Genomic DNA, 16,168 nt, shown 5'->3' with positions numbered 1-16,168 from the left:
GTGCACAGTGTATGCATGTATCAAATATGTAAAACTGTCTGGGAGGCATTGGCCCCAAACCAATCAAGTTAAGGAGGAAGATGGCCATCAGCCAGATCAAAGCGTAACCAGGAAATTTCAAAGGAACTTTAGAAATGAAGAAAGAGTAAGGCTGAAAAGAAGTATAAAAGAAGCATGAAAAATTTTAATAGCAGCAGAGATATTTAAGTGGAAACAGCAGGAGTCAAAACCTGTCAGAAGCTGCCTTTCTGTCATCTCAACCTTCGCTCAGCCAGGTGGAGCAGTCACCCCTTTGGATGCTGTGAGTAGTGTTCAACTGGCTAGTAGATTATGGGGTGCAGCAAGTAGGGACCTGCACCTCGAACATGCATATGCAACCTTGTGGTGAGCTTTCTCACCAGCATGGCGATCAGTGGGTTATAGGGAGTAGCAAGTATTCATCCTAAATGTATAGTATGCTGATTGCCAGTTAGTTGTATGTTCTTAAATTAATAAACCTCTTCAGTCCTGAATTGGTTTAAACTATGTGAACTGGGTAGCTTTTCCCTGTGAGAGTTTTTGTGGTTGTTCTGGAGCATCAGGTAAGTGCAGAAGTGATGTGCACTGGAAGCGCAGGCAGAGAGAAGAGGTATTTTCTGGCAGGCAGGAAAGAGGTAAAGGCTCTGCATACTTCTATCCTCTGCCTTCCACTCTGCAGTCTTTCAAGCTTGTCTCCCTTTGTGGAGATGATTTGTAGAGAACTTGGCAAGAAGAACGTTTCTAAGCACAGTTTGTCTTCTTCCCGCAGGCTTGTCAGTGGGAGTGAGGTCTGGGAGTTGCACTGAAAATCATTTTGGAAGGAGGCAAATCAGAGCAGGAAACAGAGAACAGCATTGGGAGACATCAGATACCTCATATACCCTGGGTAAATTTAATTTCAAGATGAAATCACCCCGTTAATATCTGCTTTTTGGGCAAACAGTCAGCAAAGCCACAAGAGGACAAGCACTTAATAGCTCTGAGCAGGTCCCAGAACCAGAGGCTCAGGATGTACATATAGAAGAGCCACTTGGACCATAAGGTATACAGATTAACAGTGGTACTGAGAGGGAAAACAAGGAATATCCCTCACAGTAGAATGACACATTAGAAAAGAAAAGCTACCCTAAAATGAGGAAGCTTGCTAAAGAGCCATTTAAAAGGAGCAGGTAATGAGGTAAAATGCTATTAAAACATATACTAGAAACTTAGGCCCTGAGAGGACCATTCCCACACCTCAAAGCTAGTATAGTTGAACAGAAGAGTAAAAGAGGGCATTAGAAGTGGGAAAAAAATCCCACACCCTTAAAAATGGAAGTATTATCCACTTGAGAGGAAGATAATGGATTGTAACAAATTAAATATCAATGAACAACAGGGCAGCCAAAAAAAAAAAATAGGAGCAACTTGGTAAAGACATAAATGCTAATAATCAAAACTTCTTCAAGCATATCAGAAAGAGAGAGCTTGCCAGAGTCAGTAGGATGAATAGCCAATGGAGGTGAAAAGCTTTGATCCTCATTTATCGTAAAGGAAGGTGGGGAATTTATCACTGATGCAGAAGAGCAGAGAAGAGAATGGTGGGGAATTGTGTCAGTCAGAATTATCAACAGCAGGCATTTCAGAAATCAATAAACTGAATGCAGACCTCTGAGAGCTGCTATTTAAAAAAGAAAATTTCAGATTTGTGAACTTGCCAAACTACTAAGCAAGTAACCTGCTGCTTGACCCAGCCTCAGAATTGGAGAAATAAAAAATGGTTAATATGGTACCAGTGTCTCAAACAGTGACTCAGGTCATCTTGGGAAAGACAAACCAGTTACTTTCAACTTCAGCACCAGCCAGATTGGCGAGGAACTGTAATGAGGAATGGAATTAATAAATATGGGTGAAATAATAGATTTGGGTTGAGTCACAGGAATGTCTTGTAAAACTATAAGTGTTTTCTGAAGATGGCAGTTTACTGGTAAAGTGAACCTGTCAATCCAGTATACTTGGACTTAAGAAAAAAGATTGACAAGGGCTTTCAGCAAAAGCTGCTGCTGAAGTTTTCCCTCTATTAACCAAAAGAATTTTTGTCTCTGCCCTGTTGTAACCACATATATTAGTAAATGAACATTTTAGCAGTTTATTGGGAGTCTCAAAGGATATGTAGTAGGACATCATATTCACAAATGATAGAGGTAAATAGTGAGGGAACAAATTTTGCAGAGGATATGAAATTGTTCAGGATATTTAAGTCAAAAGCTGCTATGCAGAGAAGTAGGAAATTCACAGTACTGAATGACTGAGTGAAGATCAGATGATATTCAGGGCTGATACATGGAAATTAATCCACATGAAAGAACAAAACCTCTAATCTAGTTCTCTCTTTTTTTTTAATGGTAGACATACAAATACAGTATTATCACACAGAAATGAGACTTTGGGGTCATTTGCGGCAGTTCTCTAAAAATGGTAATGGAAATTTTTTGTCAGCAAGGCATATGCACAGTATTGCTGTGGCAGAAAGTTAAATGAATAGTTCTGAGAAAACCCACACAACAAAATCCATCCAGATGGGTGTTTCGAAACACTGCCAGAGTACGTTAATTACTTTCAAAAACTTTTTGGAGAAAAAAAAAAAGGAAGAAAAAAGAGCCAGGATTAGGTTCAAATGAATTAAAACAGGATGCAAAAGTCACCAGTGAAGCTTCACTTTCTTTATTGTTGTCTTCAGTAAACCTTTCACTTTTGATTCGAAAGCTCATTTGGTGATGTAATTACTGTAGTGCAGTGGTGTGCTGAGGAGGATAGCTGACTAGCTGCATTTAGATTTACTGCAAAGCAATAAGCAATATTACTGCTGAATATTCTTGGAAGGATTTGCCTTTCAATATATTCTTTGATTCTTCTCAAACTGCTTACTCATATACTTCCTACCAGCTCCATTCGATGACCTAAAAATGCCATTTTGTGATGAACTATAAAAGCTGGAAAATATTAGGTTTGGGTTGTCTTTTTTTTCCATTTAAGAGAAAATCTTTTCAATCCTAAAGTACAAAGTTTTCAGATGGGGACACTGTACTCCATTATCCATGACACCTAGCACCTCATATTTGCCTTATATGTTCTTAACTGATTATGTGTCCACTTTTTTGTCATTTTTCTGTCGTTATTTTATCTCTGTTCCTATGGAGATGATATTGCAAGGATGTATTCCAGCTTTAATATGTCTGAAGTAATCAAATATCTGCTTCTACCGTCCTTCTACCTACATTCTACCTTGAAGAACAGTGAAGCTTTTTGTTTGCTTTGTTTGTTCCTTTTTCCTGCAAAGTACTAGCAACAAATACCACTAGTGTGAGCTTTTTCTTCTGTAGGCAACATTTGGCACAAAATGTCCCTGACATAAGTTCAAAATTGTCATTAGAGTTCACAGATGTCAGGTATTCTGACACCAAACCCTGAATTGTTCATTCTGCAAAAGGGGGTAAATTTTTATTTCTTTGGCCCCTTGTCCTCATGACAATACTCTGAAGGTTACTTACCATCATGATTATTCTGCTGGGCCAAATTTAAGTTAAACTGCCCCAGAAATATTACAGTCTCTTGGACCACCTTGGTTTCAAAAGCTCATTGGCAGAGCCTGAATTCCCAGGTAGAGTAATGGCAACTGTGAAGCAGAGATTTTAGTTCTCTTGGGAGTTAAAGCATTTCAATGTGAGACCATCCTTCCCATGCCTGCGCTCCCTCCTTCGGTCATTCATCTAAGTTCTTGCAGCAAGTGAAACCATTTCAAAGTGGGGCAAAATTAGGTGTTTGGACAACAACTTTCTGCCCTACAAAACTCTAATCTGCCCCCAAAGCACAGTCCATTAGTGCCTTGAAGAAGGGATTGCTGAATATACACATGCTTTTAATTCTGGCAATTCCTCATTTTTGACTGGCGCAGCCTTCACATCATTCTGTCTCCAGGCAGATTCTGGGGAGACATTTCTTGGTGTGCAGATCCATAAACTTTTAAAAATAGCAGATATCAGCCTGTTTTATTTTCAGTTGGCATGACGCTCCATGGCATCCCATGGTTCTCCAGCAGGGAAGCAGTTTTGGACACCGTGCATGCAGGGGCCAGTCCTGGCTGCTACTCACTCCTCTGGTACCAGACACGTAAATGGGGCAGGAGGTCTCCAGCCTCTGCTCCCAGTAGCTCCTTCACCCACATCCAAACAAGGCAAAGGAAGGAGCCTGCCAGAAGTATGCAAGGTCAGAAACCCAGCACTGGAGGTTGTGCAGTAACTCACCATCATGGGAGGTCTTGCCTGCCCGGCACTGCCCCACTTCATTTGCCAGCAGCATCTGAGCACCAAAATGCAGGTATCTTGGATTCATTTCTCAGGTTTAACTCCAAGGGAGCATCTTCCATTCCCCAGGCCCCTCTCACCCTGATGGCTTCTGCTCTTGTGCCTCCCTAGTCCCCAGGCCGGCTCTGCCCTGTCATCCCACTCATGGCATTTTCCCTTGTCTAATTCCCCAAGTTTCCTTTCCTTTACATCCCTCCTACAGAGCGCTCCTTTCCTCAGATCCTATCTGCACTGTTTTTGGCTCCCATTCTCCATCACTCCCCATGGCGAGGTCTCTTCTTCTCCCAGCACCCTCCCCACCTCCAGAAAAATTCCTCTGTCCCTATGGTGCCTGATCCTAGGGTCTTCCTCTCCTCTCCTGACTTGCTTTCAGTGGGGTACCCCTCCAGCTGGGGGAGCACAGGAAAAGCAGTCCTCAACTCTCATTTTCTGTGTCACAGAAGATGAAACCCATGGTCAAAGTCCCCTCCCAGGCACTGTAGTGAGGATGGAGCAAGCTAAATCCAAAGCGGGTCCTCGGCACATTTAGCTGCTAACCTCCAGCTACGCACTGCTGATGTATAGAAGCAGGTTTTTCAAAGGCTTAAAGGTTGAGTAGTTTTTTCATGGGAACATAAGGTCTTAAACTTTGCAGCAGGGTAGCCCTCGTGCCTCACCCAACATGACCTGCGTACCGCAGGCTGCTGCTTTCTCTCAGCTGCTGCCATGCTGCAGCTGGTACCCTGCGTTTAACCACAGCAAGCCCAAGGAGGGCATCCTGTCAGGGATTGAGGACATCAAGAAATAGAGAGCCAGTTAACCTTTGACTATTGCAGTGGGAGACTTGGGCAGGGTAAAAGCATGAATCAGGAACATACATTGCATTGATCTGAAAAGGAACAGGCAAGTTCAATTACAATGGAAAACAATTGTTATAGCAACTGAATATGTACGAGTGCCAAGTAAAAGCTATTGTGCAGAGTCTCCAAACCACTAGTATTAAACTAAATACACAGAACAAATCAGACATGCATGCTTGAAATCTATTTGACATAAGCTCACCTTTTGTTGTGGTGGTTAAATGCCCAGAAGTTGATTTATTTTGAATATCAGACAATCAGTTTCTTAACAAACATATATAAAATGCCTCTTCTAGACATCTGAAGATTTTTTACAATGAGATAGCTTAGTTGAGTAAAGCATGTTTGTTCTTATAATTTTTAGAAGGGTTATAGTGAAAAATGTTAGATAGGGCTCTTTCATTGCCAAGGAGGCAATTTCATCAACCAAATATTTTTATGAGAATACACCCTTCTCCTTTCCATGTTCATATAAAATAAATGAAGATAATTTAACAAGGTACTGAAAGTACTTTACTAAAATTCTGCTCTTAATCACAGTTATCACATATTAAATGTTTTCCACATAAGGTCTTATGTATGTGCTAGACCACTAGACACTAAAGAGAGTATAATCATGTGGTTTTCCCTTAGGCTTTAGATTTTGAAGCCAGTTTGAAGAAGAAGATACAGACATTTTTGCTTCTCTAACTCAAGCTTCTGAAAAATGACAGTCTGTGCATCCTGTGGGATTTCAGTTATTTGGACCTAGGCCAGTGCACATCAAAGTTGTAATTAGTCAGTGCTTGTAAGAAGCTGCACAAAATGGGGAAAAGCTTTCCTAGGGATAGAATAGCATTATTTCTTAGTGTAATTTGTTAAACAACTATTGTAGTATATTGCCACAATATACTACAGGTTGAGGTTGAAATATCCTAATAATACAGAGCCTGGAAAGGCTTTAAAGCCTACTATTGACTAGCAAGAGTTTGCCACCTTGCTCTTTTTATGACTTTTCTTTCTGGTCCATGACAAAATACAGGGATAGCAAACATTCCTGAACCTCTGATGATCTGTCATTACAATGAAATTTCAACTATGGTTCGGAGGATGGATAAAAGTTTACTTCTCTAGAAACAACAAAATTATTTAGAATTCATCCCATCAGTAAGTTTTCAACACTGGTAAACAGGAAACTAGCCTACTAGCTTTGATATAAGCAGTGCGTCACCAATAAGTCCCTTGAGAGCAAGCTAGTCACCGTAACAGCAAGTGACTTACATCTGTGACTTTCAGTGTTAGAACCAACTTCTCTAGTGCACTTCTGACTGTGCTTTGGACTCCAACCTAATCATCTTTTTGAAAGAGTCTTGTTCTTTGGGAATGTCTTTGTTTCACTTGTACCCATTATACCCCCTCGCAAGCTCCATATATTCACTGGAGTTCCTGCAAATTCACACCCTTGTAAAAGGGAGGAGGAACTACCTGGGATCTCTGAAGAGTCTCCTAACAAGGGGCTGGCACAGCTTAATGTACTGCCTCTCTTATTATGCAAAGGCCAGTTTGAACCTTTTTCAAACCAAAGTTTTAAAGACTTATTTTAAAAGTCTCACATCTGTTGTTCATGTTTTATCTCCATTTTCACAATGTAGTGGCCATGACAGCACCAATATAATTTTTCTAAGGATGCACAACTCTTGTGTGGTCTTTCCTCCAACACTGTGTTTTTTTCTATCTGCAGGGGTTTTGTTCAAATAAGATATTCATTACCACCATCACAAAAATATTTCCACCTGTCTTCATTTTTGATATCTCCCTCTTCATCCTTTCTAACCACAGTGTCTACATGCCAGTCCAACTGTAAAATTGAAAATATTTAAATGTAAACCATTCTTGTGTCACTAGTATGATTCTTCTTGAGAAACCCAGCAGAGAAAGCAGAAAGCTTGGTTTTCTGCTGCCAGCACTTGCATCAAAAAAGCTCTGCTGGTGGCTTTATGAACAGTATTCCAGGATGCCACTTGAGGAAGAATAAACCAGTTGAGGGAGGAATATAAAAATAAATTAATAGACTGTCCTCAGAAAGCTGGAGACCTTTTTGAGCCAAATATTTTATAAGATTTGAAATATTCAGCTAACTCCTGTTCTTCCTCTCCTTATTGTCCCTCTGAGTTTTTAATGTACTAGAAAAAACAAAGTATAATGCTGAACAGCAGTGAGAGATGAGTTTTTGAGGGGTTTCTCCTGGGACCTTGCATTGAAAGTATCAGGGCACCTGATAAAATGGATCCCATTAACTTTTCATCCCATCCTTTTCAGAAGGCTGTTCAGAAGGACATCCATATGGAAATCAAAGTTGGTTTGGAGGTGCAGCCATCACTGATTCTAATTCAAACATTATCTAAGGAACAAAAACTTTATGAATAATTTCTGAGACTTGTTTTTGATCTGCCTGTGCTGGGTTTTCACTGTGCATATAAACAGCATATATATAACTTGTGATGTTATTGACAAAGTTATTTGTTATAACAAATACACACATCCATTATTAATAAAATACAGTCCATAAAGAAAATTAATGCAAATAACAAGTAGTAGGAATGATGAATCTACTTCTGCAGCTGGGTTTAGTGTGGCAGAGTGCACAGAGGAAAAAGAAGATGTAAAGAGAAAAAAATTTAAAAGACAGATTAGGATTTTAAAATAAATTCACTGAATTCCTTCTTCTGAGAAGCACATTGTTCCCTCAATCAAACATAACCAACACATAAACCACTGTTACTCCAAGTTATTCTGGATATGGGTAGAACTGCACACAAAAAAAATTCAAAGAGAAACAAGATGTAGGGATAAGTTTTGAGCCCATCAACATGAAGGATAAAACTCCTAGTGATTCCCTTGAGCCAAGCATTCACTCCAGAAGAAGTTGCACAAAGGGGAGGGACAGCAAATAGGCAGATACTAATTCAGCTGTGACAAGTGACTCTCAGAAACACAAGACACTTTTCAACTGAAATGTAATGGAGAAATTAAAAGATAACAGAGATCAAGGTTTAGGTGCAGGATTTAGAAAAAAAACAGTACTAACACTCTAGCAGTCTTTGTGCATAGATAATATCTTTGTGCATAAATAAAGGTTAGCAGAAGTGTTTAAAATAAAATGCCCAAAGAATTACTGAAAGAAAACCAAACAAGAATGATTAGTTTATTTTTTTTATACAAAACTGTTGGCACCTGAAGACCAAAGGAGAAATAAAGAATAAACATACTGCAATAAAACTGAGTAGTGAAAAAAATCTTTACTTGAAGATTGTATTAAGTTTGAAGTACAAGACATTGCACTTCTGTGAATCTGATCATTGTGATTCTTGGCTGTCAGTGAGAAGAGCAAATGGACAGTGTTAGCCACTTATTTGTACAATCTAATGAAGTACAAGAGTTTTCTGGTTAGAGCAAAGCTGTTTGCTGTTGAGAACACTCGTTAACAATGTCCTGTGCTTGAGAAATCCAAAAACATCAGATATTTTATTTTTCTCCTATTTTCGTAAGTGTAGTAATTATTTTGATCAGCTGCCATTTAGGAAAAATGTCAGTAACACACTGCTGGCCCAATCCAGCAATCCAAATTTCACCCAACTGAAAAAGGGACAAAACTAACAGTTGCTGTGGATTTTTCTGGTGCTTATCTCACTCGTTTCTTCTGCATTTTGATTTGTTGCAAAAGAGCTACTGATGATTTAAACACAGATGCCTAAGTGTGGCTTCCTTCTGCATCTGAATGTTAGAGAGGGAAATGTTAACTCGTGCAAAGTTAAAATGGGTTCTATCCATGGATAGATAATTTTAAATCTGAGGGTACTTATTTTATACATGCAGGCATTCATCTGTAAGCATCTGCCTGTATCTTGCAAGTGCAACTCAGATGGAAAATATAAAGAAAGTGTCTCCCACGTTGCTGGAATTTTAACTCCTCACAAATCCCTAACCCATATTAACTTCAGCATCTGATTTCTTGCCAGCTCCAACCCTAGCAAAATAAAGTTTTACAGTCTACAGAATTTGACACCAGCCTCTCATATCAGCTCCCCAGCGTCTCTTCACTTCTCAAAGCTCAGTATGGTAATAGAGGAGATGGCTTTCATGCAAACAAGTTCCTTTAAGGACCTGGAAGCAGGCATTTGCTCTTCCCTGTCATTGTCTGACACATTCTCTCCGTTTTTTTTCCCCTGTAATAATCCTTCTTCTTCCCAAGAGTAAATGGTGTAATGCTACTGGAAACTGCATAAACAAACTGAAAATAGAGAGCTGTTCTACAGTGCATCTAATAAAGGCTCATCTGGAAAAGACCTATAGTATGTTACTTTTTAAACTGTTCAGTAGAGATCAGTGAAGAATTATATCACTCCTACCAAGCACTATGCTGTGGATTTGTTTTTCAAAGGAAAACGTTTCTTCTCTATGCTAAAGAAAAAATATTTTTTGATAAATTCTGTTGATGTTTATAGCTACAGAACATTATTGGCCCATTTGCAGCTAGGCTCCAAAAAAAAATCTGTCTCCTGAGGCTTGGTGGTACCAGAGCCACATGCAAAATTAATTCTGTAACAAGCCATGGAGGAAACTTAGATGTGGGGTATTAACCAGTATTATAATAATAATTTCTTCCATTCATTGACATTTATTGACACTCTTTTCTATCAGTTACAAATTAGCTTTGAGTTCCAGTAGCATAAACTGGAAGAACACACAACCAGCCTGAATACACTCCCCCAGAATAGGCTCAGAATAGCCCCAGAATAGTCAGGATGCAGAGAAACAGAGATATCAAGAGGAGATATTTGTAATTCAGACAGAGCATTTGTATGAAGTTTGGGTATCAGCCTAGGTATCAGCACAACATGGTAATATTGTGTCACCAAAATACAGCCTCAGACTTGTCAGGAAGCATTCAAGGAGCTCAGTCCTACTGTGGTCATTTCTGTCTGTGCTTTGTTACTGTGTTAGGAAGGACCAAGGATCTTTGTTCACTCCCATCTCCAGTGTCTAGTTTTAAATCCCTGCAAAATCAGTTGGAGTCTCTTCACCAGCGTTAATGGGGTTTCATGAAGATCCTTATAATAAATTGCTGTCCCTGTCGTGTTTAGGTCCTGCGTATATATGAGACTACATACATTGTTACATTTCATCAGAGCTCACAAATACTCACTTTGCTGTCCTGAGTTAAGGTAATGTGAATGGCTCAAACATCTGGAAAAGAGAAACTGAAGAGTCATTTGGCAACTGTGGAAAAGTAGTAATCCATTTCACAAGCAGGTACTTCCACACACAGGCTGCGTAACCTGCTGGCCCAGCAATCACTTCCCATTTGTCTATTTGTGATGACATTGGTAAAAAGCAATATTTTATAAAAGGAATATTTATATTTAAAAATGAACTTCCAAACTCCTTGAATGCTGGGAAATACCAGGTTTTCTTTCTATCCCAAAGAGAATGCTTATTTTTGACCCATACCATGTGTCAGTGGTCCTTTCTTCTTTTGACATGTTATAGATTCAGCACTGAGACACCAGTGGTAATTATCACGTTTCTGGTGATAAAAAATGGAGATAGGAGCACAGAAATTGCCACTCTGAAGCACAGAGTAGCTCAGTTACATTGTTCGTCTCTGACACAGGTCAGCATCAAATTTAGGGAGGTACTTGAAAACCACCAATGTACAAATTTAGAAGTCATTTTCTGGCAGCTGTCATCTGATATTTTATTTATGCCTGAAAACATGTGGATAAATATTTCTTACATGTGTAGCTTATCTATATGACTTGGCAGTATCTTTCTACTCATATGAACTTCTCGTCTTTTTCCAAATCCTAATTATGCTCTTGGCCTGAAAAATGCTGCATAGCAATTTTTCAGAGGAGCAATGGACAAGTAATTGCTATACCATCATGTAAAACCAATAGCAGGCAAATGATACCATTGTATAGCAGAAGTTTAATGCAGAGCATGGCAGTAAACATGATTGGGTTTTGTTTCATTTCTGTTCATCTGAGGCTCTGAAATTTCCATGCAGTAAACTATGTAAGAAGGCTGACAGCACTACTGATTATATTACCCTTATTTATGTGGAAGATTCTCTTGTCAGCCAGTTATTACTGTTGTTATCCTTGACTAGGACTTAATCACTCAAGACATAACAGTGACTTGTCACCTTTCCAGCTACTGGTACAATTTTGAGTGGAAATGAGTGAGTCCAATTCAAAGCAGTCAGCATAATTCTGATTTATCAAGAGAGTCAGGAGCTGCCAGCCTCCTAAATACAAGGGTATCCCTGGGTCAGCATATGTACAAATATTTCAGTAGCTGTCACTGTGTTGCACTGTGGTGTTGATTTGTCAGTGGAGCTCTGCCCTTAGCGAAGCAGGCTGAATATTCACTGCAAACATTACAGTGAAGAACAAGACTGTAGGCTGAATTTTTTACAGCACTGAGACCCTAAAGTAGCAGGATCGTTATTGCAACAATTGTGTTTTAGTTAAAATTTGTCATGTGAACACACAGATTGGCCAGTCTGGCTTCTGAGGCTCCAAAATCTTAACTGTGAAAAATCTGCTGATATTTGTTTATTGTATGTCGGTGTGTGTACAGACATATACCAAACACACACACACACACACATACAACACACATAATGTATGTGAATTATTATTATAAGCCTTGCTTATACATATAGTGTGTGTGTGTGTATAAACTGAAGACTTAACTTGATTCCCACCTCTACAATTGACCTCTTCTTATACCTGATAATATAAAAATTCTATGTGCAGGCTGAATAAAACTGAAACTCCTGCAAAACTTTGTAAGATTTCCAGAATTTCTTATTCTATAAAAGCACAAAACCAAAACCTTTCATGGTGTTTTGCTTAAAAAAGGCAAATCAGAAAGTGGGTGAGAGTGACAAATAAACCTTTCTTTCATCCTAAACAGAGATTTTGTCCTTGAGCTGAGATATCTTTCCATAATTTTTCACTGCAATAGATACATTTCTACCACAAAGTTTTGGTTCTAATAGATTTGCATCCAACCCCCATCATTTCAAGGAGAAAGATTTTTCTCTGAGTACATTTACACTTAAGGTGCTGAAACCTACTGAAACAAAAAGGCATTTAACAGGGACTTTTGACTAAGTAAGTAGTGAAGGATTTGTCCCTAACAACATTTGATTTAAGACCAATTTGCATTTTCAGGTGCTAATTTTCTGAATCATCTCACCCTTCATTTCTGCATATCCTAGTCATAAGCAGACGATAATTGTAATTACGTACTTGGAAAGGAATCTGTTAAAAACATGGCCAAAATGCAGGAAATATGTGTTAAACCCTTTTACTGCTGACCACTTAATACAAGATGCAAAAAAATGATCCTTAAATTTTCCAGGAATGCAGACACACCACAAATCATCTTTATTTTGTAATTTCCTTTTAAGCTAGGCAGCTGGGCCGTCCCCCACCTCCTAAGGACAGGTTTGTGGTTGTATTTTGCCGCTCCTATATTTGACACCCTTTCTGCTCTTGGTGTTTGCCCCACATAGTCTCATCAATATCTGTATTTGTCTTTTGGCTCATAGGCCTTTTTCCTTCTTGTTAACTGTATAACCACCTTCCACATTACTGGCACCAACTTTTCCAAGTAATGAATTGAAGTAGAAAAGAGAAAAATGGCTCCAAAAGTCTTCTCTGACACCAACTAGGAGAGAAGTTTTCTAAGGGAAAGACTAAAATGGGAGCAACACCAGGCCCAGACAATTGTGTGCAATCTTTTAGGTTTAAAGATTTTTAAAATTTAAAGTCACACCCTAAAATTTTGAACTAAATTAAACCTGTCACACTCCAGTCTTGCTGCAGGAGGGTGTGCACTGAAAGGGAATAACGTAAGAGAAGCTTTTCCAATGACATTTCATCCCGACTAAAGTGAGGAAGCACTGGAAATTGAAAAGACAGGCTGTTGTTTCTGAAACTAATTGTAAAAATCCAGCGCGTTATATACTTTGAGCTCTGCAGAAGTGTCTCAGCTTCTGAGAGCTGACAAGAACAAGAAATGATCTCTGAACCTGCAGGTGAACCTTATGAGATTCAGCTCTCATTAATAATCTCTTGCAGTATCATCTAACTTTTTTTTTTCTTTACTACATCTGTGAATTGGCCAGAAGTCACTATACTTCACACAAAATCCTCCTTTTGCTGCTACCTCTAAGCTTTTCCCTGCCTTCTGCAAATTCTCATGGATGTTTTCAGTGCAAAGATGTGGGCTTTAGATTCCCATTAAGGTTTGACAACACTTCCATAGTCAAATTTACTGCCATAAAGATCAACATTTACATTCAAGTCACCAGACCTGCTATTAACAGCAACAGCTTGAAATCCTACTGAACTGGTATTAAATGGCTCCAAATGTTTGCTGGAAAAACTAGGGCTGTAAACAAATTGCTCTCCCCTCTGGTCTCCAGCTCTAGCTTGTAAAGCAGCAGCACCATGAATCCTTCTCTGCAGAAATGAAGAGCAGCAAAGGACTGGAGTTTGAAGTGCCTTTAAGCCTTCTCCAGCTGTCATTGAATTTCTCTGGCTCCATGCTAACAGCAATTTCAACTGTAGCAGAATACAGAGGCCATTTTGTCACAAGGGTTAAGAACTAATGAACAAAAGAGTATTTTGTAAGTCTGAAAAATTACCGTGGACGTGTCTCAGCAGCACCCAGAAGGTCTGAGTGTACTAGCTGCAGCATGTAACGAAGGGAAGAGAGAGCACAGATCACCCCTTGAGCTGAGTTTTGAGGTGGATTACAGATTCTGTACAAGCGGTGTGGAAGGTGGTGACATTTAGCTAAAATGCAACTTTATTAATTAAAGAAAAATAAGACCTTTACAAAGGCAGTCCAACCTTTGCCACATTTCTCTTCCTGAAGGCTCACCTTAATATCATCCTTTCTGAGGTCCATCAAAGACCATTCAAGACCCGCTGACATCAATAGAAATTTCATCATGGACTTCGTTAGTCTTTGGATTTAACCAACTGTTCATTTTCTGTATGCTGTTTCCTCAGTGACCATCCACCAACACTCCTTCCACGCCTAGAAGAGGAAAGGACTCTCGCTCACTCGCTCAGTCACTTGCTCACCTATGTCATCAGGCAAGAGGGGCCTAAAAAATCATCTGTTGCCTCTAGGTATAACAAAGTGACCATTTCATACATAGATATACTGAAAAATTAGCTTTCATTTGCTAGTGACTTTAGTTTGTGCTAGTATTTGCTTTATACTCATGTTTTCTGAAATTAGAATCATTTTGCCCTAAAAGGCCCCAGATACACACTGCAGGGATACTCCGTTGTTGTCCTCAGATAATTAAATATTCCTTGCTATCCTGGGGCACTTGCCTCTACAATAGATCACAAGGTATCAGTGATGAATGTGGTGTAAAGGAATAAACAGATAACAATTCTCCTTTACAATAAACTGTGAAGTTATTATATACTAAGCAAAGTTTTTTCTGAGATAAACAGTTATATGCTTTAATCTCCTTTACATATATATTCAGAGAACTGCAAAACTCCAGTCTGGAAGTTAATACCTCCAGTTTCTTTCACATTGCTTTTTTTTTACAGTGAACTTTTTAGTATTCATGGGCATTTCTGCACCTTGTGTCTTGCTCTTTCTTTTCCAGCTGGGTACCTGTTGTAATGACATTTCAAAAATATGTATCATGTATGGAAGAACATGATTTCTTTTCCTCACTTAGCTCTTCCAAAACAGAACAGAGGTACATTGTCCATGTGTTTAAAACCAAACTTTTCACATAGTTAACTTACTCATCATAGTCAAGACTGAGCCTCTCTGCTGTTCAAACCTACATTTTTAAAGCAGCCCCATATTTAAATATCTTAATACGAAGTAGAGAAGGAAGCAATGCTTATTTTACATTCAGAAAAAAATCCTGGGAAATAATTTTATTCTTTAAAAAGTAAAGAGAATGAACAGTTGGCGCTACTTCATTAAAACAAGATGTCATTTGCAAAGGAGATTAGGTTATTCCAGGAATGCAACTCCTTCCTGGTTATTAGTTGTTCACACCCGTTGAAGATTTTCTCGAATCTCCAGTCGTCAAGGCTGTCTTATTAAGAACTGCAAGAGGAAAGTGTGTTGATTTTTCCTCTGAAGACATAAAACTCTGACAGGCGTGAAAAGACTTACTCCAAAAATGAATTTTCAACCAAAAGGAACTGTTTTCAAAGTCAAAACCCATGTGACAATTGGAAGCCGTTCTGTATTTAGCAAGACAAAAACTTTTTGATTCTAATCTTTTAAACTTAGTTAATGACATTTGTCCTACCGAACTTTTATTGAAATTCAGGAAAACAGATCAGACCTATCCAAAGTTTCACTGGTGATGTTAAGAGGAATTCTTCCAGCTGGGTGGGACTCAGTATTACAAGTGATATGGTGGGATGTTGTCAGCTTATCTACAGCACCTTCTGTTTTCATCAGTTTTCCTTTTGTTGCATAAGAAACTGTCATTGCTGCTTTACATTTTATGTCAGGGAGAATGCGTTGGTCTAAAAAATAGGGAATATCTTTCTAGTAATTTCTGAGCAGACTGTTGTGAAACAAGTTATGAAACTGAGATCCTAGCTTACTGGAACACAGGGGATTTTACTGTTGGAAGCTTTCATTTAGCAATGTTTAGTTTATTCTTCAAAGATACGTGTTCTTTCATCTTAGATGAAATGTGTGATATGTCCACTGAGTCTGAGAAATGGAATTTCTTTTATTTAGTAGCTTTGAAAGGATAATGTTTCCCATAGTATACTGTAATGCTTATTTATTTTCTACTGTCTACTTTTTTAAATAGATATAACACACTTTGCAGAGTACTTCAGCTGAAGCAGTGTCATGGAGGTATAGTCAGCTGTAGTTCCAAATATTTTTTCCAAATAAATA

The 16,168-nt window shown here is 38.8% G+C and overlaps 1 long non-coding RNA gene across 1 annotated transcript; it reads left to right on the top strand.

The window, feature by feature from the left end:
- The first annotated feature begins 222 nt into the window (after positions 1 to 222).
- On the top strand, positions 223 to 14,325 carry LOC140651561 (uncharacterized). The gene is made up of 3 exons (XR_012042444.1): positions 223 to 301; positions 788 to 904; positions 14,275 to 14,325. It is a non-coding gene; the product is annotated as an uncharacterized lncRNA (long non-coding RNA).
- The last annotated feature ends 1,843 nt before the right edge of the window (positions 14,326 to 16,168 follow it).

This window comes from Ciconia boyciana, chromosome 5, assembly GCF_034638445.1.
Source record: "Ciconia boyciana chromosome 5, ASM3463844v1, whole genome shotgun sequence".
Classification (NCBI taxonomy): domain Eukaryota; kingdom Metazoa; phylum Chordata; class Aves; order Ciconiiformes; family Ciconiidae; genus Ciconia; species Ciconia boyciana.
This window is presented reverse-complemented; position numbering and strand designations above follow the sequence as displayed.